General features: G+C 42.4%; 14 non-coding genes across 14 annotated transcripts; all 14 read right to left on the bottom strand.

Moving 5' to 3' along the window:
• Positions 1-1,522: 1,522 nt before the first annotated feature.
• Positions 1,523-1,641, bottom strand: LOC126254634 (U5 spliceosomal RNA). Its single transcript, XR_007546294.1, has one exon. It is a non-coding gene; the product is annotated as a U5 spliceosomal RNA (small nuclear RNA).
• Positions 1,642-2,594: 953 nt separating this feature from the next.
• Positions 2,595-2,801, bottom strand: LOC126254382 (small nucleolar RNA U3). Its single transcript, XR_007546078.1, has one exon. It is a non-coding gene; the product is annotated as a small nucleolar RNA U3 (small nucleolar RNA).
• A 2,397-nt stretch (positions 2,802-5,198) lies between these two features.
• LOC126254633 (U5 spliceosomal RNA) lies at positions 5,199-5,317 on the bottom strand. The gene has a single exon (XR_007546293.1). It is a non-coding gene; the product is annotated as a U5 spliceosomal RNA (small nuclear RNA).
• A 953-nt stretch (positions 5,318-6,270) lies between these two features.
• On the bottom strand, positions 6,271-6,477 carry LOC126254565 (small nucleolar RNA U3). The gene has a single exon (XR_007546235.1). It is a non-coding gene; the product is annotated as a small nucleolar RNA U3 (small nucleolar RNA).
• A 2,399-nt stretch (positions 6,478-8,876) lies between these two features.
• LOC126254632 (U5 spliceosomal RNA) lies at positions 8,877-8,995 on the bottom strand. The gene has a single exon (XR_007546292.1). It is a non-coding gene; the product is annotated as a U5 spliceosomal RNA (small nuclear RNA).
• Positions 8,996-9,948: 953 nt separating this feature from the next.
• On the bottom strand, positions 9,949-10,155 carry LOC126254381 (small nucleolar RNA U3). The gene has a single exon (XR_007546077.1). It is a non-coding gene; the product is annotated as a small nucleolar RNA U3 (small nucleolar RNA).
• A 2,395-nt stretch (positions 10,156-12,550) lies between these two features.
• On the bottom strand, positions 12,551-12,669 carry LOC126254631 (U5 spliceosomal RNA). Its single transcript, XR_007546291.1, has one exon. It is a non-coding gene; the product is annotated as a U5 spliceosomal RNA (small nuclear RNA).
• A 953-nt stretch (positions 12,670-13,622) lies between these two features.
• Positions 13,623-13,829, bottom strand: LOC126254380 (small nucleolar RNA U3). Its single transcript, XR_007546076.1, has one exon. It is a non-coding gene; the product is annotated as a small nucleolar RNA U3 (small nucleolar RNA).
• A 2,388-nt stretch (positions 13,830-16,217) lies between these two features.
• On the bottom strand, positions 16,218-16,336 carry LOC126254630 (U5 spliceosomal RNA). Its single transcript, XR_007546290.1, has one exon. It is a non-coding gene; the product is annotated as a U5 spliceosomal RNA (small nuclear RNA).
• Positions 16,337-17,289: 953 nt separating this feature from the next.
• On the bottom strand, positions 17,290-17,496 carry LOC126254379 (small nucleolar RNA U3). Its single transcript, XR_007546075.1, has one exon. It is a non-coding gene; the product is annotated as a small nucleolar RNA U3 (small nucleolar RNA).
• Positions 17,497-19,892: 2,396 nt separating this feature from the next.
• LOC126254629 (U5 spliceosomal RNA) lies at positions 19,893-20,011 on the bottom strand. Its single transcript, XR_007546289.1, has one exon. It is a non-coding gene; the product is annotated as a U5 spliceosomal RNA (small nuclear RNA).
• A 953-nt stretch (positions 20,012-20,964) lies between these two features.
• On the bottom strand, positions 20,965-21,171 carry LOC126254378 (small nucleolar RNA U3). The gene has a single exon (XR_007546074.1). It is a non-coding gene; the product is annotated as a small nucleolar RNA U3 (small nucleolar RNA).
• A 2,395-nt stretch (positions 21,172-23,566) lies between these two features.
• Positions 23,567-23,685, bottom strand: LOC126254628 (U5 spliceosomal RNA). Its single transcript, XR_007546288.1, has one exon. It is a non-coding gene; the product is annotated as a U5 spliceosomal RNA (small nuclear RNA).
• Positions 23,686-24,638: 953 nt separating this feature from the next.
• LOC126254377 (small nucleolar RNA U3) lies at positions 24,639-24,845 on the bottom strand. Its single transcript, XR_007546073.1, has one exon. It is a non-coding gene; the product is annotated as a small nucleolar RNA U3 (small nucleolar RNA).
• Positions 24,846-25,132: the final 287 nt, after the last annotated feature.

Below are 25,132 nucleotides of genomic sequence, written 5' to 3'. Positions count from 1 at the left end.
ATCTTACAACTATACAAATACTCCGACAAGCTCCTTACTAAAATGCTAGATGTTTAGCAATCCCCCCCATCATCTCAGAATAATCTCAAGCAGTGCTTTCATCCCATGAGCACTTCTTTGCAAACAAAACCACAAACTACTTTTTATACTAGCTTCCTTGTCACAGTGAACAGGGAACTAATGCTAGTGCCTCAGTTTACTAAAAAGCTTTTTTCGCTTGCAACATATAAACTACCAACTTGAACCTCTGGGATTTTCAAACACACACACACACACACACACACACACACACACAGAAAACTTAATTCCACAGAAATTTAGGAGTAACAGTGGTTACCTCACATTTTCATACATACTCAAATAGCTACTTCTGTGCACTTCACACAATGTTCTCATCGTGTTCCAACAGAGAACACACTAATCACTATGAATGGATTCTGGTAAAAGAGCATTAAAAAAAACGAACAGCCTGATCAAAGTGATTATCTGCACATCCTCTGCCAATAACATGTCACTCTATACCCGAGGGAAACTAAAATGCAGGGAAAGGAGCTTTGTTGTGACCACTGTGTCGGTATTTCATCATTTACTGACCAAAGTCTTCTCAAGCCAAGTATGCACCAGCTCTGTGTATGACTGGGTCAATCAAGAGCCCCTATCAATTTTACTTAAAAGACAAGCAGCATCAACAACTCACAGGAGGCACTGAACATTTTTACCATTATCTGCACCACCTTCCACTGATTTATTGAAGAAGAAACTGCAAAGTCTGGCCAATTTTGTACACAAGTAATCTTGAAAACATTGGAGTCAACAGCAGATACATAGTTTCCAAGACTGTAGCAAGGAACAACCCTTCAATTTCAAGATTTATCTCTCACTGAGACACATCATACCCAAACTACACCTAGCAGGAAATTGCTACTCAATTCATTTCTAGCTATCTATGTCATATTCAACAACTGTCTCTTTCTCACCTAAATCTTCTACAAAACTGAGTACACTGTTATGAACAAAGAACCAATGCCACATTATGGCAACAAGCCAGTGCCACTAATATCCACTCTATTGAAAACAATTGAAATACTCATCCTGCCCAACTAACCACCATCTTCAGCCCAAATCTCACTCACATCATACCTACAAATCACAAACTTCTGCGGTAAAAATTATTTTGGCTTTCAAAACAAAATCTACTTATCACATACCAGTATTTATTACAAAGACAATCATTCATCATTCACTTCCAAATATCAGCTTATATGCTGTTGTGCAACTGCAGTGCAAGTAAACATTCTCAAATCATCTACAACTGAGGTACGGAAAGGGTTCACCAAGAGTTTGCAGGACAATAAATAGCTCTGCCCCCCTCTACCCCCCCCCCCCTCTCTCTCTCTCTCTACACAATCGTCTAACACACTGCACGCCATTTCAGGCCAAACGTGATCCGCTAATTCACGCCCTTCATTCTCACAACACAATCTACCTCTTGCTACTCACATTACGTTTTACTTGTGATTGTGGCTCAGCAATAGCCGAGCACTACAAAAAATACCTTCTAGACTCATTTAATGTTCCCCTCCACGGAAATCTTTAGTAAAAGGCGAAAGATTTATTCGGTTTGAAGGGAAACCAGAGTGCCGATCAACGCCCTCACTTCAATACTTATGGCTGCTTCTCTATTACTTCTCCGCGAGAACGCCGAAAATTCTTGCCGTCTTGTCTACTTCTCTACCGTCAACAGACTTCCAGTGTCATGCAAGCACACACCCCAAACTAACTGTCAACGCTGAAATAAGTGTCTGCCAACTGTCGTCGCTATTACTCTTTAGATAACTATTTTCATCATTTCTGTCACCATTCAAGCTGCTTCATTACCTCACCTGCCGACAGATGGCAGCACGCATAATTCCTGTCGGCGACCCACCGTCCGACATACAACGTCCGACACACAACTGCCCGCACTGCTCTGCATCTAACACTAATCTCTCTCCTCCCCACCACACTCGTTCACTCAAAAAACTGACAACTAGATAGTTCTTTGTACGCAAAACTAGGCCACATCACACGCAACGTGTATGTAGATGTATGGTGCAAGGGAAATATCCCCCTGCTCCCACACAACTAATTAATACTAGTTGACAACAGAAATAAAATTTCTGTCGATAGTATTTGAACCAGTCTTATTCATTTGCGAATTTCATGCATTCCTTCTTGCAGATAACACTGCCTTGCAAATCACTCAATTCATGTTTGCTAGCCAAACGTGCTCCTCCTAAATGTTTCGTACATCATGCATTAGTGGTGATTATCGAGACTGTGTTGTGTGTCAGCTTTTTATGGTCATCAATTGCACTCTTCTTGTGTTGCTCACTCATTCTTGTAACTCAAAAGTACGTCGTTGTCATCCAAGCCTAGCACTTGGAGCAGGCCAAATCAAATGGCTCGTCCCCGTGCCACTCGAGAAACTTCCACGAGGCTTTCATGACATGTCGCAATCGAAGTCTTTCCACAACCTGTAGCGACATTTCTGCAACGACGCGGGTCCCGATACCAACAGTATGACTTATGCTTCTAATCTATATAATAAAACCACCACTCGGAAAGCGCTATTCCCTTCCCACATCCCTCAGAATGTGGTGAACGATCATCGATTACAACCAAGATGCGATGAATCTTGATCGCAAGCCTCACGCTCAGGGAGAGTGCTACCACTCATCATCGTGGTTACGTCTACTCCAGCGTTGAACTAGAGAGAGTTGAAGACATACTACAGAAATGATCCTGTGAAGTATGATCTTGCTTGCAAGCTATCACCGCTCGCTACTTATGCCACGAGACCGTCAACACGCCCTACGAGAATACGACACATTCTTCACATTTCGCGATTTACTTATCGAAGAATTTCTTAAGCTCAGACATTCTGCAAAGAACCTACTTCTACCCTTACTTGGCCGCAATGATCTCACTCGGCTATTTTTGTGCGCTACCAGTGCTTCTTGCGTTCCGAAATGAGAGACCATTGCCTCAGGCGAGACTGTATGTAAACACCGCTTGCACCTCCGGCCGCTAGATGGGGGCCTGGGGCACATACAGTAGCTTTCTATGGCGCAAGCAGACATGCCAAATAGCCACTGAAAGAGAAACACACAAGAGGGCATTCATAGGACTCTTGTGCTTTCTTTAAAACCGCCTCTCTCTTCGAAAATTTTCGCACCGCACTAGCTTATTCACCTCACCCTAACAGTGCGAACTCTTGTCGATATTTGGCCACTTTCATGCATACTTCCTCTTTCGTTTCACTTTGCGTCTTACTTGATACCCGCCCAAGAGCTGCTGATATACAATACTCGCAATAAATGTGTTTCTCTCTGTACCTCTCGTCGCCTATCACGAGTATTGCTTCTCCTCACATGGCAATTATGAAAACACCCACAGCTAAACAAACACTTCCTTCAAGCGCCACGTCCATACTATCAATCATACACTACTAATTTCACAGCTACTTGCTCCACTAATACATTTCTTATGTCTACTGTTAAACAGATGAAGAATCAAAGTATACAACAAGTCCCTATGAACATCACTGTCAGGACATTTTACAGACCTACGCATACCATGCCAATCTTTATGCTTCAACTATGATGGCCCATGTGCTATGAATAAAGAAATTTCTCATAAAATAACAAATAATCTTACAACTATACAAATACTCCGACAAGCTCCTTACTAAAATGCTAGATGTTTAGCAATCCCCCCCATCATCTCAGAATAATCTCAAGCAGTGCTTTCATCCCATGAGCACTTCTTTGCAAACAAAACCACAAACTACTTTTTATACTAGCTTCCTTGTCACAGTGAACAGGGAACTAATGCTAGTGCCTCAGTTTACTAAAAAGCTTTTTTCGCTTGCAACATATAAACTACCAACTTGAACCTCTGGGATTTTCAAACACACACACACACACACACACAGAAAACTTAATTCCACAGAAATTTAGGAGTAACAGTGGTTACCTCACATTTTCATACATACTCAAATAGCTACTTCTGTGCACTTCACACAATGTTCTCATCGTGTTCCAACAGAGAACACACTAATCACTATGAATGGATTCTGGTAAAAGAGCATTAAAAAAACGAACAGCCTGATCAAAGTGATTATCTGCACATCCTCTGCCAATAACATGTCACTCTATACCCGAGGGAAACTAAAATGCAGGGAAAGGAGCTTTGTTGTGACCACTGTGTCGGTATTTCATCATTTACTGACCAAAGTCTTCTCAAGCCAAGTATGCACCAGCTCTGTGTATGGCTGGGTCAATCAAGAGCCCCTATCAATTTTACTTAAAAGACAAGCAGCATCAACAACTCACAGGAGGCACTGAACATTTTTACCATTATCTGCACCACCTTCCACTGATTTATTGAAGAAGAAACTGCAAAGTCTGGCCAATTTTGTACACAAGTAATCTTGAAAACATTGGAGTCAACAGCAGATACATAGTTTCCAAGACTGTAGCAAGGAACAACCCTTCAATTTCAAGATTTATCTCTCACTGAGACACATCATACCCAAACTACACCTAGCAGGAAATTGCTACTCAATTCATTTCTAGCTATCTATGTCATATTCAACAACTGTCTCTTTCTCACCTAAATCTTCTACAAAACTGAGTACACTGTTATGAACAAAGAACCAATGCCACATTATGGCAACAAGCCAGTGCCACTAATATCCACTCTATTGAAAACAATTGAAATACTCATCCTGCCCAACTAACCACCATCTTCAGCCCAAATCTCACTCACATCATACCTACAAATCACAAACTTCTGCGGTAAAAATTATTTTGGCTTTCAAAACAAAATCTACTTATCACATACCAGTATTTATTACAAAGACAATCATTCATCATTCACTTCCAAATATCAGCTTATATGCTGTTGTGCAACTGCAGTGCAAGTAAACATTCTCAAATCATCTACAACTGAGGTACGGAAAGGGTTCACCAAGAGTTTGCAGGACAATAAATAGCTCTGCCCCCCTCTACCCCCCCCCCCTCTCTCTCTCTCTACACAATCGTCTAACACACTGCACGCCATTTCAGGCCAAACGTGATCCGCTAATTCACGCCCTTCATTCTCACAACACAATCTACCTCTTGCTACTCACATTACGTTTTACTTGTGATTGTGGCTCAGCAATAGCCGAGCACTACAAAAAATACCTTCTAGACTCATTTAATGTTCCCCTCCACGGAAATCTTTAGTAAAAGGCGAAAGATTTATTCGGTTTGAAGGGAAACCAGAGTGCCGATCAACGCCCTCACTTCAATACTTATGGCTGCTTCTCTATTACTTCTCCGCGAGAACGCCGAAAATTCTTGCCGTCTTGTCTACTTCTCTACCGTCAACAGACTTCCAGTGTCATGCAAGCACACACCCCAAACTAACTGTCAACGCTGAAATAAGTGTCTGCCAACTGTCGTCGCTATTACTCTTTAGATAACTATTTTCATCATTTCTGTCACCATTCAAGCTGCTTCATTACCTCACCTGCCGACAGATGGCAGCACGCATAATTCCTGTCGGCGACCCACCGTCCGACATACAACGTCCGACACACAACTGCCCGCACTGCTCTGCATCTAACACTAATCTCTCTCCTCCCCACCACACTCGTTCACTCAAAAAACTGACAACTAGATAGTTCTTTGTACGCAAAACTAGGCCACATCACACGCAACGTGTATGTAGATGTATGGTGCAAGGGAAATATCCCCCTGCTCCCACACAACTAATTAATACTAGTTGACAACAGAAATAAAATTTCTGTCGATAGTATTTGAACCAGTCTTATTCATTTGCGAATTTCATGCATTCCTTCTTGCAGATAACACTGCCTTGCAAATCACTCAATTCATGTTTGCTAGCCAAACGTGCTCCTCCTAAATGTTTCGTACATCATGCATTAGTGGTGATTATCGAGACTGTGTTGTGTGTCAGCTTTTTATGGTCATCAATTGCACTCTTCTTGTGTTGCTCACTCATTCTTGTAACTCAAAAGTACGTCGTTGTCATCCAAGCCTAGCACTTGGAGCAGGCCAAATCAAATGGCTCGTCCCCGTGCCACTCGAGAAACTTCCACGAGGCTTTCATGACATGTCGCAATCGAAGTCTTTCCACAACCTGTAGCGACATTTCTGCAACGACGCGGGTCCCGATACCAACAGTATGACTTATGCTTCTAATCTATATAATAAAACCACCACTCGGAAAGCGCTATTCCCTTCCCACATCCCTCAGAATGTGGTGAACGATCATCGATTACAACCAAGATGCGATGAATCTTGATCGCAAGCCTCACGCTCAGGGAGAGTGCTACCACTCATCATCGTGGTTACGTCTACTCCAGCGTTGAACTAGAGAGAGTTGAAGACATACTACAGAAATGATCCTGCGAAGTATGATCTTGCTTGCAAGCTATCACCGCTCGCTACTTATGCCACGAGACCGTCAACACGCCCTACGAGAATACGACACATTCTTCACATTTCGCGATTTACTTATCGAAGAATTTCTTAAGCTCAGACATTCTGCAAAGAACCTACTTCTACCCTTACTTGGCCGCAATGATCTCACTCGGCTATTTTTGTGCGCTACCAGTGCTTCTTGCGTTCCGAAATGAGAGACCATTGCCTCAGGCGAGACTGTATGTAAACACCGCTTGCACCTCCGGCCGCTAGATGGGGGCCTGGGGCACATACAGTAGCTTTCTATGGCGCAAGCAGACATGCCAAATAGCCACTGAAAGAGAAACACACAAGAGGGCATTCATAGGACTCTTGTGCTTTCTTTAAAACCGCCTCTCTCTTCGAAAATTTTCGCACCGCACTAGCTTATTCACCTCACCCTAACAGTGCGAACTCTTGTCGATATTTGGCCACTTTCATGCATACTTCCTCTTTCGTTTCACTTTGCGTCTTACTTGATACCCGCCCAAGAGCTGCTGATATACAATACTCGCAATAAATGTGTTTCTCTCTGTACCTCTCGTCGCCTATCACGAGTATTGCTTCTCCTCACATGGCAATTATGAAAACACCCACAGCTAAACAAACACTTCCTTCAAGCGCCACGTCCATACTATCAATCATACACTACTAATTTCACAGCTACTTGCTCCACTAATACATTTCTTATGTCTACTGTTAAACAGATGAAGAATCAAAGTATACAACAAGTCCCTATGAACATCACTGTCAGGACATTTTACAGACCTACGCATACCATGCCAATCTTTATGCTTCAACTATGATGGCCCATGTGCTATGAATAAAGAAATTTCTCATAAAATAACAAATAATCTTACAACTATACAAATACTCCGACAAGCTCCTTACTAAAATGCTAGATGTTTAGCAATCCCCCCCATCATCTCAGAATAATCTCAAGCAGTGCTTTCATCCCATGAGCACTTCTTTGCAAACAAAACCACAAACTACTTTTTATACTAGCTTCCTTGTCACAGTGAACAGGGAACTAATGCTAGTGCCTCAGTTTACTAAAAAGCTTTTTTCGCTTGCAACATATAAACTACCAACTTGAACCTCTGGGATTTTCAAACACACACACACACACACACACAGAAAACTTAATTCCACAGAAATTTAGGAGTAACAGTGGTTACCTCACATTTTCATACATACTCAAATAGCTACTTCTGTGCACTTCACACAATGTTCTCATCGTGTTCCAACAGAGAACACACTAATCACTATGAATGGATTCTGGTAAAAGAGCATTAAAAAAACGAACAGCCTGATCAAAGTGATTATCTGCACATCCTCTGCCAATAACATGTCACTCTATACCCGAGGGAAACTAAAATGCAGGGAAAGGAGCTTTGTTGTGACCACTGTGTCGGTATTTCATCATTTACTGACCAAAGTCTTCTCAAGCCAAGTATGCACCAGCTCTGTGTATGGCTGGGTCAATCAAGAGCCCCTATCAATTTTACTTAAAAGACAAGCAGCATCAACAACTCACAGGAGGCACTGAACATTTTTACCATTATCTGCACCACCTTCCACTGATTTATTGAAGAAGAAACTGCAAAGTCTGGCCAATTTTGTACACAAGTAATCTTGAAAACATTGGAGTCAACAGCAGATACATAGTTTCCAAGACTGTAGCAAGGAACAACCCTTCAATTTCAAGATTTATCTCTCACTGAGACACATCATACCCAAACTACACCTAGCAGGAAATTGCTACTCAATTCATTTCTAGCTATCTATGTCATATTCAACAACTGTCTCTTTCTCACCTAAATCTTCTACAAAACTGAGTACACTGTTATGAACAAAGAACCAATGCCACATTATGGCAACAAGCCAGTGCCACTAATATCCACTCTATTGAAAACAATTGAAATACTCATCCTGCCCAACTAACCACCATCTTCAGCCCAAATCTCACTCACATCATACCTACAAATCACAAACTTCTGCGGTAAAAATTATTTTGGCTTTCAAAACAAAATCTACTTATCACATACCAGTATTTATTACAAAGACAATCATTCATCATTCACTTCCAAATATCAGCTTATATGCTGTTGTGCAACTGCAGTGCAAGTAAACATTCTCAAATCATCTACAACTGAGGTACGGAAAGGGTTCACCAAGAGTTTGCAGGACAATAAATAGCTCTGCCCCCCTCTACCCCCCCCCCCCCTCTCTCTCTCTCTACACAATCGTCTAACACACTGCACGCCATTTCAGGCCAAACGTGATCCGCTAATTCACGCCCTTCATTCTCACAACACAATCTACCTCTTGCTACTCACATTACGTTTTACTTGTGATTGTGGCTCAGCAATAGCCGAGCACTACAAAAAATACCTTCTAGACTCATTTAATGTTCCCCTCCACGGAAATCTTTAGTAAAAGGCGAAAGATTTATTCGGTTTGAAGGGAAACCAGAGTGCCGATCAACGCCCTCACTTCAATACTTATGGCTGCTTCTCTATTACTTCTCCGCGAGAACGCCGAAAATTCTTGCCGTCTTGTCTACTTCTCTACCGTCAACAGACTTCCAGTGTCATGCAAGCACACACCCCAAACTAACTGTCAACGCTGAAATAAGTGTCTGCCAACTGTCGTCGCTATTACTCTTTAGATAACTATTTTCATCATTTCTGTCACCATTCAAGCTGCTTCATTACCTCACCTGCCGACAGATGGCAGCACGCATAATTCCTGTCGGCGACCCACCGTCCGACATACAACGTCCGACACACAACTGCCCGCACTGCTCTGCATCTAACACTAATCTCTCTCCTCCCCACCACACTCGTTCACTCAAAAAACTGACAACTAGATAGTTCTTTGTACGCAAAACTAGGCCACATCACACGCAACGTGTATGTAGATGTATGGTGCAAGGGAAATATCCCCCTGCTCCCACACAACTAATTAATACTAGTTGACAACAGAAATAAAATTTCTGTCGATAGTATTTGAACCAGTCTTATTCATTTGCGAATTTCATGCATTCCTTCTTGCAGATAACACTGCCTTGCAAATCACTCAATTCATGTTTGCTAGCCAAACGTGCTCCTCCTAAATGTTTCGTACATCATGCATTAGTGGTGATTATCGAGACTGTGTTGTGTGTCAGCTTTTTATGGTCATCAATTGCACTCTTCTTGTGTTGCTCACTCATTCTTGTAACTCAAAAGTACGTCGTTGTCATCCAAGCCTAGCACTTGGAGCAGGCCAAATCAAATGGCTCGTCCCCGTGCCACTCGAGAAACTTCCACGAGGCTTTCATGACATGTCGCAATCGAAGTCTTTCCACAACCTGTAGCGACATTTCTGCAACGACGCGGGTCCCGATACCAACAGTATGACTTATGCTTCTAATCTATATAATAAAACCACCACTCGGAAAGCGCTATTCCCTTCCCACATCCCTCAGAATGTGGTGAACGATCATCGATTACAACCAAGATGCGATGAATCTTGATCGCAAGCCTCACGCTCAGGGAGAGTGCTACCACTCATCATCGTGGTTACGTCTACTCCAGCGTTGAACTAGAGAGAGTTGAAGACATACTACAGAAATGATCCTGTGAAGTATGATCTTGCTTGCAAGCTATCACCGCTCGCTACTTATGCCACGAGACCGTCAACACGCCCTACGAGAATACGACACATTCTTCACATTTCGCGATTTACTTATCGAAGAATTTCTTAAGCTCAGACATTCTGCAAAGAACCTACTTCTACCCTTACTTGGCCGCAATGATCTCACTCGGCTATTTTTGTGCGCTACCAGTGCTTCTTGCGTTCCGAAATGAGAGACCATTGCCTCAGGCGAGACTGTATGTAAACACCGCTTGCACCTCCGGCCGCTAGATGGGGGCCTGGGGCACATACAGTAGCTTTCTATGGCGCAAGCAGACATGCCAAATAGCCACTGAAAGAGAAACACACAAGAGGGCATTCATAGGACTCTTGTGCTTTCTTTAAAACCGCCTCTCTCTTCGAAAATTTTCGCACCGCACTAGCTTATTCACCTCACCCTAACAGTGCGAACTCTTGTCGATATTTGGCCACTTTCATGCATACTTCCTCTTTCGTTTCACTTGGCGTCTTACTTGATACCCGCCCAAGAGCTGCTGATATACAATACTCGCAATAAATGTGTTTCTCTCTGTACCTCTCGTCGCCTATCACGAGTATTGCTTCTCCTCACATGGCAATTATGAAAACACCCACAGCTAAACAAACACTTCCTTCAAGCGCCACGTCCATACTATCAATCATACACTACTAATTTCACAGCTACTTGCTCCACTAATACATTTCTTATGTCTACTGTTAAACAGATGAAGAATCAAAGTATACAACAAGTCCCTATGAACATCACTGTCAGGACATTTTACAGACCTACGCATACCATGCCAATCTTTATGCTTCAACTATGATGGCCCATGTGCTATGAATAAAGAAATTTCTCATAAAATAACAAATAATCTTACAACTATACAAATACTCCGACAAGCTCCTTACTAAAATGCTAGATGTTTAGCAATCCCCCCCATCATCTCAGAATAATCTCAAGCAGTGCTTTCATCCCATGAGCACTTCTTTGCAAACAAAACCACAAACTACTTTTTATACTAGCTTCCTTGTCACAGTGAACAGGGAACTAATGCTAGTGCCTCAGTTTACTAAAAAGCTTTTTTCGCTTGCAACATATAAACTACCAACTTGAACCTCTGGGATTTTCAAACACACACACACACACACACACAGAAAACTTAATTCCACAGAAATTTAGGAGTAACAGTGGTTACCTCACATTTTCATACATACTCAAATAGCTACTTCTGTGCACTTCACACAATGTTCTCATCGTGTTCCAACAGAGAACACACTAATCACTATGAATGGATTCTGGTAAAAGAGCATTAAAAAAACGAACAGCCTGATCAAAGTGATTATCTGCACATCCTCTGCCAATAACATGTCACTCTATACCCGAGGGAAACTAAAATGCAGGGAAAGGAGCTTTGTTGTGACCACTGTGTCGGTATTTCATCATTTACTGACCAAAGTCTTCTCAAGCCAAGTATGCACCAGCTCTGTGTATGGCTGGGTCAATCAAGAGCCCCTATCAATTTTACTTAAAAGACAAGCAGCATCAACAACTCACAGGAGGCACTGAACATTTTTACCATTATCTGCACCACCTTCCACTGATTTATTGAAGAAGAAACTGCAAAGTCTGGCCAATTTTGTACACAAGTAATCTTGAAAACATTGGAGTCAACAGCAGATACATAGTTTCCAAGACTGTAGCAAGGAACAACCCTTCAATTTCAAGATTTATCTCTCACTGAGACACATCATACCCAAACTACACCTAGCAGGAAATTGCTACTCAATTCATTTCTAGCTATCTATGTCATATTCAACAACTGTCTCTTTCTCACCTAAATCTTCTACAAAACTGAGTACACTGTTATGAACAAAGAACCAATGCCACATTATGGCAACAAGCCAGTGCCACTAATATCCACTCTATTGAAAACAATTGAAATACTCATCCTGCCCAACTAACCACCATCTTCAGCCCAAATCTCACTCACATCATACCTACAAATCACAAACTTCTGCGGTAAAAATTATTTTGGCTTTCAAAACAAAATCTACTTATCACATACCAGTATTTATTACAAAGACAATCATTCATCATTCACTTCCAAATATCAGCTTATATGCTGTTGTGCAACTGCAGTGCAAGTAAACATTCTCAAATCATCTACAACTGAGGTACGGAAAGGGTTCACCAAGAGTTTGCAGGACAATAAATAGCTCTGCCCCCCTCTACCCCCCCCCTCTCTCTCTCTCTACACAATCGTCTAACACACTGCACGCCATTTCAGGCCAAACGTGATCCGCTAATTCACGCCCTTCATTCTCACAACACAATCTACCTCTTGCTACTCACATTACGTTTTACTTGTGATTGTGGCTCAGCAATAGCCGAGCACTACAAAAAATACCTTCTAGACTCATTTAATGTTCCCCTCCACGGAAATCTTTAGTAAAAGGCGAAAGATTTATTCGGTTTGAAGGGAAACCAGAGTGCCGATCAACGCCCTCACTTCAATACTTATGGCTGCTTCTCTATTACTTCTCCGCGAGAACGCCGAAAATTCTTGCCGTCTTGTCTACTTCTCTACCGTCAACAGACTTCCAGTGTCATGCAAGCACACACCCCAAACTAACTGTCAACGCTGAAATAAGTGTCTGCCAACTGTCGTCGCTATTACTCTTTAGATAACTATTTTCATCATTTCTGTCACCATTCAAGCTGCTTCATTACCTCACCTGCCGACAGATGGCAGCACGCATAATTCCTGTCGGCGACCCACCGTCCGACATACAACGTCCGACACACAACTGCCCGCACTGCTCTGCATCTAACACTAATCTCTCTCCTCCCCACCACACTCGTTCACTCAAAAAACTGACAACTAGATAGTTCTTTGTACGCAAAACTAGGCCACATCACACGCAACGTGTATGTAGATGTATGGTGCAAGGGAAATATCCCCCTGCTCCCACACAACTAATTAATACTAGTTGACAACAGAAATAAAATTTCTGTCGATAGTATTTGAACCAGTCTTATTCATTTGCGAATTTCATGCATTCCTTCTTGCAGATAACACTGCCTTGCAAATCACTCAATTCATGTTTGCTAGCCAAACGTGCTCCTCCTAAATGTTTCGTACATCATGCATTAGTGGTGATTATCGAGACTGTGTTGTGTGTCAGCTTTTTATGGTCATCAATTGCACTCTTCTTGTGTTGCTCACTCATTCTTGTAACTCAAAAGTACGTCGTTGTCATCCAAGCCTAGCACTTGGAGCAGGCCAAATCAAATGGCTCGTCCCCGTGCCACTCGAGAAACTTCCACGAGGCTTTCATGACATGTCGCAATCGAAGTCTTTCCACAACCTGTAGCGACATTTCTGCAACGACGCGGGTCCCGATACCAACAGTATGACTTATGCTTCTAATCTATATAATAAAACCACCACTCGGAAAGCGCTATTCCCTTCCCACATCCCTCAGAATGTGGTGAACGATCATCGATTACAACCAAGATGCGATGAATCTTGATCGCAAGCCTCACGCTCAGGGAGAGTGCTACCACTCATCATCGTGGTTACGTCTACTCCAGCGTTGAACTAGAGAGAGTTGAAGACATACTACAGAAATGATCCTGTGAAGTATGATCTTGCTTGCAAGCTATCACCGCTCGCTACTTATGCCACGAGACCGTCAACACGCCCTACGAGAATACGACACATTCTTCACATTTCGCGATTTACTTATCGAAGAATTTCTTAAGCTCAGACATTCTGCAAAGAACCTACTTCTACCCTTACTTGGCCGCAATGATCTCACTCGGCTATTTTTGTGCGCTACCAGTGCTTCTTGCGTTCCGAAATGAGAGACCATTGCCTCAGGCGAGACTGTATGTAAACACCGCTTGCACCTCCGGCCGCTAGATGGGGGCCTGGGGCACATACAGTAGCTTTCTATGGCGCAAGCAGACATGCCAAATAGCCACTGAAAGAGAAACACACAAGAGGGCATTCATAGGACTCTTGTGCTTTCTTTAAAACCGCCTCTCTCTTCGAAAATTTTCGCACCGCACTAGCTTATTCACCTCACCCTAACAGTGCGAACTCTTGTCGATATTTGGCCACTTTCATGCATACTTCCTCTTTCGTTTCACTTTGCGTCTTACTTGATACCCGCCCAAGAGCTGCTGATATACAATACTCGCAATAAATGTGTTTCTCTCTGTACCTCTCGTCGCCTATCACGAGTATTGCTTCTCCTCACATGGCAATTATGAAAACACCCACAGCTAAACAAACACTTCCTTCAAGCGCCACGTCCATACTATCAATCATACACTACTAATTTCACAGCTACTTGCTCCACTAATACATTTCTTATGTCTACTGTTAAACAGATGAAGAATCAAAGTATACAACAAGTCCCTATGAACATCACTGTCAGGACATTTTACAGACCTACGCATACCATGCCAATCTTTATGCTTCAACTATGATGGCCCATGTGCTATGAATAAAGAAATTTCTCATAAAATAACAAATAATCTTACAACTATACAAATACTCCGACAAGCTCCTTACTAAAATGCTAGATGTTTAGCAATCCCCCCCATCATCTCAGAATAATCTCAAGCAGTGCTTTCATCCCATGAGCACTTCTTTGCAAACAAAACCACAAACTACTTTTTATACTAGCTTCCTTGTCACAGTGAACAGGGAACTAATGCTAGTGCCTCAGTTTACTAAAAAGCTTTTTTCGCTTGCAACATATAAACTACCAACTTGAACCTCTGGGATTTTCAAACACACACACACACAGAAAACTTAATTCCACAGAAATTTAGGAGTAACAGTGGTTACCTCACATTTTCATACATACTCAAATAGCTACTTCTGTGCACTTCACACAATGTTCTCATCGTGTTCCAACAGAGAACACACTAATCACTATGAATGGATTCTGGTAAAAGAGCATTAAAAAAAACGAACAGCCTGATCAAAGTGATTATCTGCACATCCTCTGCCAATAACATGTCACTCTATACCCGAGGGAAACTAAAATGCAGGGAAAGGAGCTTTGTTGTGACCACTGTGTCGGTATTTCATCATTTACTGACCAAAGTCTTCTCAAGCCAAGTATGCACCAGCTCTGTGTATGGCTGGGTCAATCAAGAGCCCCTATCAATTTTACTTAAAAGACAAGCAGCATCAACAACTCACAGGAGGCACTGAACATTTTTACCATTATCTGCACCACCTTCCACTGATTTATTGAAGAAGAAACTGCAAAGTCTGGCCAATTTTGTACACAAGTAATCTTGAAAACATTGGAGTCAACAGCAGATACATAGTTTCCAAGACTGTAGCAAGGAACAACCCTTCAATTTCAAGATTTATCTCTCACTGAGACACATCATACCCAAACTACACCTAGCAGGAAATTGCTACTCAATTCATTTCTAGCTATCTATGTCATATTCAACAACTGTCTCTTTCTCACCTAAATCTTCTACAAAACTGAGTACACTGTTATGAACAAAGAACCAATGCCACATTATGGCAACAAGCCAGTGCCACTAATATCCACTCTATTGAAAACAATTGAAATACTCATCCTGCCCAACTAACCACCATCTTCAGCCCAAATCTCACTCACATCATACCTACAAATCACAAACTTCTGCGGTAAAAATTATTTTGGCTTTCAAAACAAAATCTACTTATCACATACCAGTATTTATTACAAAGACAATCATTCATCATTCACTTCCAAATATCAGCTTATATGCTGTTGTGCAACTGCAGTGCAAGTAAACATTCTCAAATCATCTACAACTGAGGTACGGAAAGGGTTCACCAAGAGTTTGCAGGACAATAAATAGCTCTGCCCCCCTCTACCCCCCCCCTCTCTCTCTCTACACACAATCGTCTAACACACTGCACGCCATTTCAGGCCAAACGTGATCCGCTAATTCACGCCCTTCATTCTCACAACACAATCTACCTCTTGCTACTCACATTACGTTTTACTTGTGATTGTGGCTCAGCAATAGCCGAGCACTACAAAAAATACCTTCTAGACTCATTTAATGTTCCCCTCCACGGAAATCTTTAGTAAAAGGCGAAAGATTTATTCGGTTTGAAGGGAAACCAGAGTGCCGATCAACGCCCTCACTTCAATACTTATGGCTGCTTCTCTATTACTTCTCCGCGAGAACGCCGAAAATTCTTGCCGTCTTGTCTACTTCTCTACCGTCAACAGACTTCCAGTGTCATGCAAGCACACACCCCAAACTAACTGTCAACGCTGAAATAAGTGTCTGCCAACTGTCGTCGCTATTACTCTTTAGATAACTATTTTCATCATTTCTGTCACCATTCAAGCTGCTTCATTACCTCACCTGCCGACAGATGGCAGCACGCATAATTCCTGTCGGCGACCCACCGTCCGACATACAACGTCCGACACACAACTGCCCGCACTGCTCTGCATCTAACACTAATCTCTCTCCTCCCCACCACACTCGTTCACTCAAAAAACTGACAACTAGATAGTTCTTTGTACGCAAAACTAGGCCACATCACACGCAACGTGTATGTAGATGTATGGTGCAAGGGAAATATCCCCCTGCTCCCACACAACTAATTAATACTAGTTGACAACAGAAATAAAATTTCTGTCGATAGTATTTGAACCAGTCTTATTCATTTGCGAATTTCATGCATTCCTTCTTGCAGATAACACTGCCTTGCAAATCACTCAATTCATGTTTGCTAGCCAAACGTGCTCCTCCTAAATGTTTCGTACATCATGCATTAGTGGTGATTATCGAGACTGTGTTGTGTGTCAGCTTTTTATGGTCATCAATTGCACTCTTCTTGTGTTGCTCACTCATTCTTGTAACTCAAAAGTACGTCGTTGTCATCCAAGCCTAGCACTTGGAGCAGGCCAAATCAAATGGCTCGTCCCCGTGCCACTCGAGAAACTTCCACGAGGCTTTCATGACATGTCGCAATCGAAGTCTTTCCACAACCTGTAGCGACATTTCTGCAACGACGCGGGTCCCGATACCAACAGTATGACTTATGCTTCTAATCTATATAATAAAACCACCACTCGGAAAGCGCTATTCCCTTCCCACATCCCTCAGAATGTGGTGAACGATCATCGATTACAACCAAGATGCGATGAATCTTGATCGCAAGCCTCACGCTCAGGGAGAGTGCTACCACTCATCATCGTGGTTACGTCTACTCCAGCGTTGAACTAGAGAGAGTTGAAGACATACTACAGAAATGATCCTGTGAAGTATGATCTTGCTTGCAAGCTATCACCGCTCGCTACTTATGCCACGAGACCGTCAACACGCCCTACGAGAATACGACACATTCTTCACATTTCGCGATTTACTTATCGAAGAATTTCTTAAGCTCAGACATTCTGCAAAGAACCTACTTCTACCCTTACTTGGCCGCAATGATCTCACTCGGCTATTTTTGTGCGCTACCAGTGCTTCTTGCGTTCCGAAATGAGAGACCATTGCCTCAGGCGAGACTGTATGTAAACACCGCTTGCACCTCCGGCCGCTAGATGGGGGCCTGGGGCACATACAGTAGCTTTCTATGGCGCAAGCAGACATGCCAAATAGCCACTGAAAGAGAAACACACAAGAGGGCATTCATAGGACTCTTGTGCTTTCTTTAAAACCGCCTCTCTCTTCGAAAATTTTCGCACCGCACTAGCTTATTCACCTCACCCTAACAGTGCGAACTCTTGTCGATATTTGGCCACTTTCATGCATACTTCCTCTTTCGTTTCACTTTGCGTCTTACTTGATACCCGCCCAAGAGCTGCTGATATACAATACTCGCAATAAATGTGTTTCTCTCTGTACCTCTCGTCGCCTATCACGAGTATTGCTTCTCCTCACATGGCAATTATGAAAACACCCACAGCTAAACAAACACTTCCTTCAAGCGCCACGTCCATACTATCAATCATACACTACTAATTTCACAGCTACTTGCTCCACTAATACATTTCTTATGTCTACTGTTAAACAGATGAAGAATCAAAGTATACAACAAGTCCCTATGAACATCACTGTCAGGACATTTTACAGACCTACGCATACCATGCCAATCTTTATGCTTCAACTATGATGGCCCATGTGCTATGAATAAAGAAATTTCTCATAAAATAACAAATAATCTTACAACTATACAAATACTCCGACAAGCTCCTTACTAAAATGCTAGATGTTTAGCAATCCCCCCCATCATCTCAGAATAATCTCAAGCAGTGCTTTCATCCCATGAGCACTTCTTTGCAAACAAAACCACAAACTACTTTTTATACTAGCTTCCTTGTCACAGTGAACAGGGAACTAATGCTAGTGCCTCAGTTTACTAAAAAGCTTTTTTCGCTTGCAACATATAAACTACCAACTTGAACCTCTGGGATTTTCAAACACACACACACACACACACACACAGAAAACTTAATTCCACAGAAATTTAGGAGTAACAGTGGTTACCTCACATTTTCATACATACTCAAATAGCTACTTCTGTGCACTTCACACAATGTTCTCATCGTGTTCCAACAGAGAACACACTAATCACTATGAATGGATTCTGGTAAAAGAGCATTAAAAAAACGAACAGCCTGATCAAAGTGATTATCTGCACATCCTCTGCCAATAACATGTCACTCTATACCCGAGGGAAACTAAAATGCAGGGAAAGGAGCTTTGTTGTGACCACTGTGTCGGTATTTCATCATTTACTGACCAAAGTCTTCTCAAGCCAAGTATGCACCAGCTCTGTGTATGGCTGGGTCAATCAAGAGCCCCTATCAATTTTACTTAAAAGACAAGCAGCATCAACAACTCACAGGAGGCACTGAACATTTTTACCATTATCTGCACCACCTTCCACTGATTTATTGAAGAAGAAACTGCAAAGTCTGGCCAATTTTGTACACAAGTAATCTTGAAAACATTGGAGTCAACAGCAGATACATAGTTTCCAAGACTGTAGCAAGGAACAACCCTTCAATTTCAAGATTTATCTCTCACTGAGACACATCATACCCAAACTACACCTAGCAGGAAATTGCTACTCAATTCATTTCTAGCTATCTATGTCATATTCAACAACTGTCTCTTTCTCACCTAAATCTTCTACAAAACTGAGTACACTGTTATGAACAAAGAACCAATGCCACATTATGGCAACAAGCCAGTGCCACTAATATCCACTCTATTGAAAACAATTGAAATACTCATCCTGCCCAACTAACCACCATCTTCAGCCCAAATCTCACTCACATCATACCTACAAATCACAAACTTCTGCGGTAAAAATTATTTTGGCTTTCAAAACAAAATCTACTTATCACATACCAGTATTTATTACAAAGACAATCATTCATCATTCACTTCCAAATATCAGCTTATATGCTGTTGTGCAACTGCAGTGCAAGTAAACATTCTCAAATCATCTACAACTGAGGTACGGAAAGGGTTCACCAAGAGTTTGCAGGACAATAAATAGCTCTGCCCCCCTCTACCCCCCCCTCTCTCTCTCTACACACAATCGTCTAACACACTGCACGCCATTTCAGGCCAAACGTGATCCGCTAATTCACGCCCTTCATTCTCACAACACAATCTACCTCTTGCTACTCACATTACGTTTTACTTGTGATTGTGGCTCAGCAATAGCCGAGCACTACAAAAAATACCTTCTAGACTCATTTAATGTTCCCCTCCACGGAAATCTTTAGTAAAAGGCGAAAGATTTATTCGGTTTGAAGGGAAACCAGAGTGCCGATCAACGCCCTCACTTCAATACTTATGGCTGCTTCTCTATTACTTCTCCGCGAGAACGCCGAAAATTCTTGCCGTCTTGTCTACTTCTCTACCGTCAACAGACTTCCAGTGTCATGCAAGCACACACCCCAAACTAACTGTCAACGCTGAAATAAGTGTCTGCCAACTGTCGTCGCTATTACTCTTTAGATAACTATTTTCATCATTTCTGTCACCATTCAAGCTGCTTCATTACCTCACCTGCCGACAGATGGCAGCACGCATAATTCCTGTCGGCGACCCACCGTCCGACATACAACGTCCGACACACAACTGCCCGCACTGCTCTGCATCTAACACTAATCTCTCTCCTCCCCACCACACTCGTTCACTCAAAAAACTGACAACTAGATAGTTCTTTGTACGCAAAACTAGGCCACATCACACGCAACGTGTATGTAGATGTATGGTGCAAGGGAAATATCCCCCTGCTCCCACACAACTAATTAATACTAGTTGACAACAGAAATAAAATTTCTGTCGATAGTATTTGAACCAGTCTTATTCATTTGCGAATTTCATGCATTCCTTCTTGCAGATAACACTGCCTTGCAAATCACTCAATTCATGTTTGCTAGCCAAACGTGCTCCTCCTAAATGTTTCGTACATCATGCATTAGTGGTGATTATCGAGACTGTGTTGTGTGTCAGCTTTTTATGGTCATCAATTGCACTCTTCTTGTGTTGCTCACTCATTCTTGTAACTCAAAAGTACGTCGTTGTCATCCAAGCCTAGCACTTGGAGCAGGCCAAATCAAATGGCTCGTCCCCGTGCCACTCGAGAAACTTCCACGAGGCTTTCATGACATGTCGCAATCGAAGTCTTTCCACAACCTGTAGCGACATTTCTGCAACGACGCGGGTCCCGATACCAACAGTATGACTTATGCTTCAAATCTATATAATAAAACCACCACTCGGAAAGCGCTATTCCCTTCCCACATCCCTCAGAATGTGGTGAACGATCATCGATTACAACCAAGATGCGATGAATCTTGATCGCAAGCCTCACGCTCAGGGAGAGTGCTACCACTCATCATCGTGGTTACGTCTACTCCAGCGTTGAACTAGAGAGAGTTGAAGACATACTACAGAAATGATCCTGTGAAGTATGATCTTGCTTGCAAGCTATCACCGCTCGCTACTTATGCCACGAGACCGTCAACACGCCCTACGAGAATACGACACATTCTTCACATTTCGCGATTTACTTATCGAAGAATTTCTTAAGCTCAGACATTCTGCAAAGAACCTACTTCTACCCTTACTTGGCCGCAATGATCTCACTCGGCTATTTTTGTGCGCTACCAGTGCTTCTTGCGTTCCGAAATGAGAGACCATTGCCTCAGGCGAGACTGTATGTAAACACCGCTTGCACCTCCGGCCGCTAGATGGGGGCCTGGGGCACATACAGTAGCTTTCTATGGCGCAAGCAGACATGCCAAATAGCCACTGAAAGAGAAACACACAAGAGGGCATTCATAGGACTCTTGTGCTTTCTTTAAAACCGCCTCTCTCTTCGAAAATTTTCGCACCGCACTAGCTTATTCACCTCACCCTAACAGTGCGAACTCTTGTCGATATTTGGCCACTTTCATGCATACTTCCTCTTTCGTTTCACTTTGCGTCTTACTTGATACCCGCCCAAGAGCTGCTGATATACAATACTCGCAATAAATGTGTTTCTCTCTGTACCTCTCGTCGCCTATCACGAGTATTGCTTCTCCTCACATGGCAATTATGAAAACACCCACAGCTAAACAAACACTTCCTTCAAGCGCCACGTCCATACTATCAATCATACACTACTAATTTCACAGCTACTTGCTCCACTAATACATTTCTTATGTCTACTGTTAAACAGATGAAGAATCAAAGTATACAACAAGTCCCTATGAACATCACTGTCAGGACATTTTACAGACCTACGCATACCATGCCAATCTTTATGCTTCAACTATGATGGCCCATGTGCTATGAATAAAGAAATTTCTCATAAAATAACAAATAATCTTACAACTATACAAATACTCCGACAAGCTCCTTACTAAAATGCTAGATGTTTAGCAATCCCCCCCATCATCTCAGAATAATCTCAAGCAGTGCTTTCATCCCATGAGCACTTCTTTGCAAACAAAACCACAAACTACTTTTTATACTAGCTTCCTTGTCACAGTGAACAGGGAACTAATGCTAGTGCCTCAGTTTACTAAAAAGCTTTTTTCGCTTGCAACATATAAACTACCAACTTGAACCTCTGGGATTTTCAAACACACACACACACACACACACAGAAAACTTAATTCCACAGAAATTTAGGAGTAACAGTGGTTACCTCACATTTTCATACATACTCAAATAGCTACTTCTGTGCACTTCACACAATGTTCTCATCGTGTTCCAACAGAGAACACACTAATCACTATGAATGGATTCTGGTAAAAGAGCATTAAAAAAAACGAACAGCCTGATCAAAGTGATTATCTGCACATCCTCTGCCAATAACATGTCACTCTATACCCGAGGGAAACTAAAATGCAGGGAAAGGAGCTTTGTTGTGACCACTGTGTCGGTATTTCATCATTTACTGACCAAAGTCTTCTCAAGCCAAGTATGCACCAGCTCTGTGTATGGCTGGGTCAATCAAGAGCCCCTATCAATTTTACTTAAAAGACAAGCAGCATCAACAACTCACAGGAGGCACTGAACATTTTTACCATTATCTGCACCACCTTCCACTGATTTATTGAAGAAGAAACTGCAAAGTCTGGCCAATTTTGTACACAAGTAATCTTGAAAACATTGGAGTCAACAGCAGATACATAGTTTCCAAGACTGTAGCAAGGAACAACCCTTCAATTTCAAGATTTATCTCTCACTGAGACACATCATACCCAAACTACACCTAGCAGGAAATTGCTACTCAATTCATTTCTAGCTATCTATGTCATATTCAACAACTGTCTCTTTCTCACCTAAATCTTCTACAAAACTGAGTACACTGTTATGAACAAAGAACCAATGCCACATTATGGCAACAAGCCAGTGCCACTAATATCCACTCTATTGAAAACAATTGAAATACTCATCCTGCCCAACTAACCACCATCTTCAGCCCAAATCTCACTCACATCATACCTACAAATCACAAACTTCTGCGGTAAAAATTATTTTGGCTTTCAAAACAAAATCTACTTATCACATACCAGTATTTATTACAAAGACAATCATTCATCATTCACTTCCAAATATCAGCTTATATGCTGTTGTGCAACTGCAGTGCAAGTAAACATTCTCAAATCATCTACAACTGAGGTACGGAAAGGGTTCACCAAGAGTTTGCAGGACAATAAATAGCTCTGCCCCCCTCTACCCCCCCCTCTCTCTCTCTACACACAATCGTCTAACACACTGCACGCCATTTCAGGCCAAACGTGATCCGCTAATTCACGCCCTTCATTCTCACAACACAATCTACCTCTTGCTACTCACATTACGTTTTACTTGTGATTGTGGCTCAGCAATAGCCGAGCACTACAAAAAATACCTTCTAGACTCATTTAATGTTCCCCTCCACGGAAATCTTTAGTAAAAGGCGAAAGATTTATTCGGTTTGAAGGGAAACCAGAGTGCCGATCAACGCCCTCACTTCAATACTTATGGCTGCTTCTCTATTACTTCTCCGCGAGAACGCCGAAAATTCTTGCCGTCTTGTCTACTTCTCTACCGTCAACAGACTTCCAGTGTCATGCAAGCACACACCCCAAACTAACTGTCAACGCTGAAATAAGTGTCTGCCAACTGTCGTCGCTATTACTCTTTAGATAACTATTTTCATCATTTCTGTCACCATTCAAGCTGCTTCATTACCTCACCTGCCGACAGATGGCAGCACGCATAATTCCTGTCGGCGACCCACCGTCCGACATACAACGTCCGACACACAACTGCCCGCACTGCTCTGCATCTAACACTAATCTCTCTCCTCCCCACCACACTCGTTCACTCAAAAAACTGACAACTAGATAGTTCTTTGTACGCAAAACTAGGCCACATCACACGCAACGTGTATGTAGATGTATGGTGCAAGGGAAATATCCCCCTGCTCCCACACAACTAATTAATACTAGTTGACAACAGAAATAAAATTTCTGTCGATAGTATTTGAACCAGTCTTATTCATTTGCGAATTTCATGCATTCCTTCTTGCAGATAACACTGCCTTGCAAATCACTCAATTCATGTTTGCTAGCCAAACGTGCTCCTCCTAAATGTTTCGTACATCATGCATTAGTGGTGATTATCGAGACTGTGTTGTGTGTCAGCTTTTTATGGTCATCAATTGCACTCTTCTTGTGTTGCTCACTCATTCTTGTAACTCAAAAGTACGTCGTTGTCATCCAAGCCTAGCACTTGGAGCAGGCCAAATCAAATGGCTCGTCCCCGTGCCACTCGAGAAACTTCCACGAGGCTTTCATGACATGTCGCAATCGAAGTCTTTCCACAACCTGTAGCGACATTTCTGCAACGACGCGGGTCCCGATACCAACAGTATGACTTATGCTTCTAATCTATATAATAAAACCACCACTCGGAAAGCGCTATTCCCTTCCCACATCCCTCAGAATGTGGTGAACGATCATCGATTACAACCAAGATGCGATGAATCTTGATCGCAAGCCTCACGCTCAGGGAGAGTGCTACCACTCATCATCGTGGTTACGTCTACTCCAGCGTTGAACTAGAGAGAGTTGAAGACATACTACAGAAATGATCCTGTGAAGTATGATCTTGCTTGCAAGCTATCACCGCTCGCTACTTATGCCACGAGACCGTCAACACGCCCTACGAGAATACGACACATTCTTCACATTTCGCGATTTACTTATCGAAGAATTTCTTAAGCTCAGACATTCTGCAAAGAACCTACTTCTACCCTTACTTGGCCGCAATGATCTCACTCGGCTATTTTTGTGCGCTACCAGTGCTTCTTGCGTTCCGAAATGAGAGACCATTGCCTCAGGCGAGACTGTATGTAAACACCGCTTGCACCTCCGGCCGCTAGATGGGGGCCTGGGGC

Source organism: Schistocerca nitens, chromosome 4 (assembly GCF_023898315.1).
Source record: "Schistocerca nitens isolate TAMUIC-IGC-003100 chromosome 4, iqSchNite1.1, whole genome shotgun sequence".
NCBI lineage: Eukaryota > Metazoa > Arthropoda > Insecta > Orthoptera > Acrididae > Schistocerca > Schistocerca nitens.
Note: the sequence above shows the minus strand (reverse complement) of the source record. Positions and strands in the feature narration are given on the sequence as shown.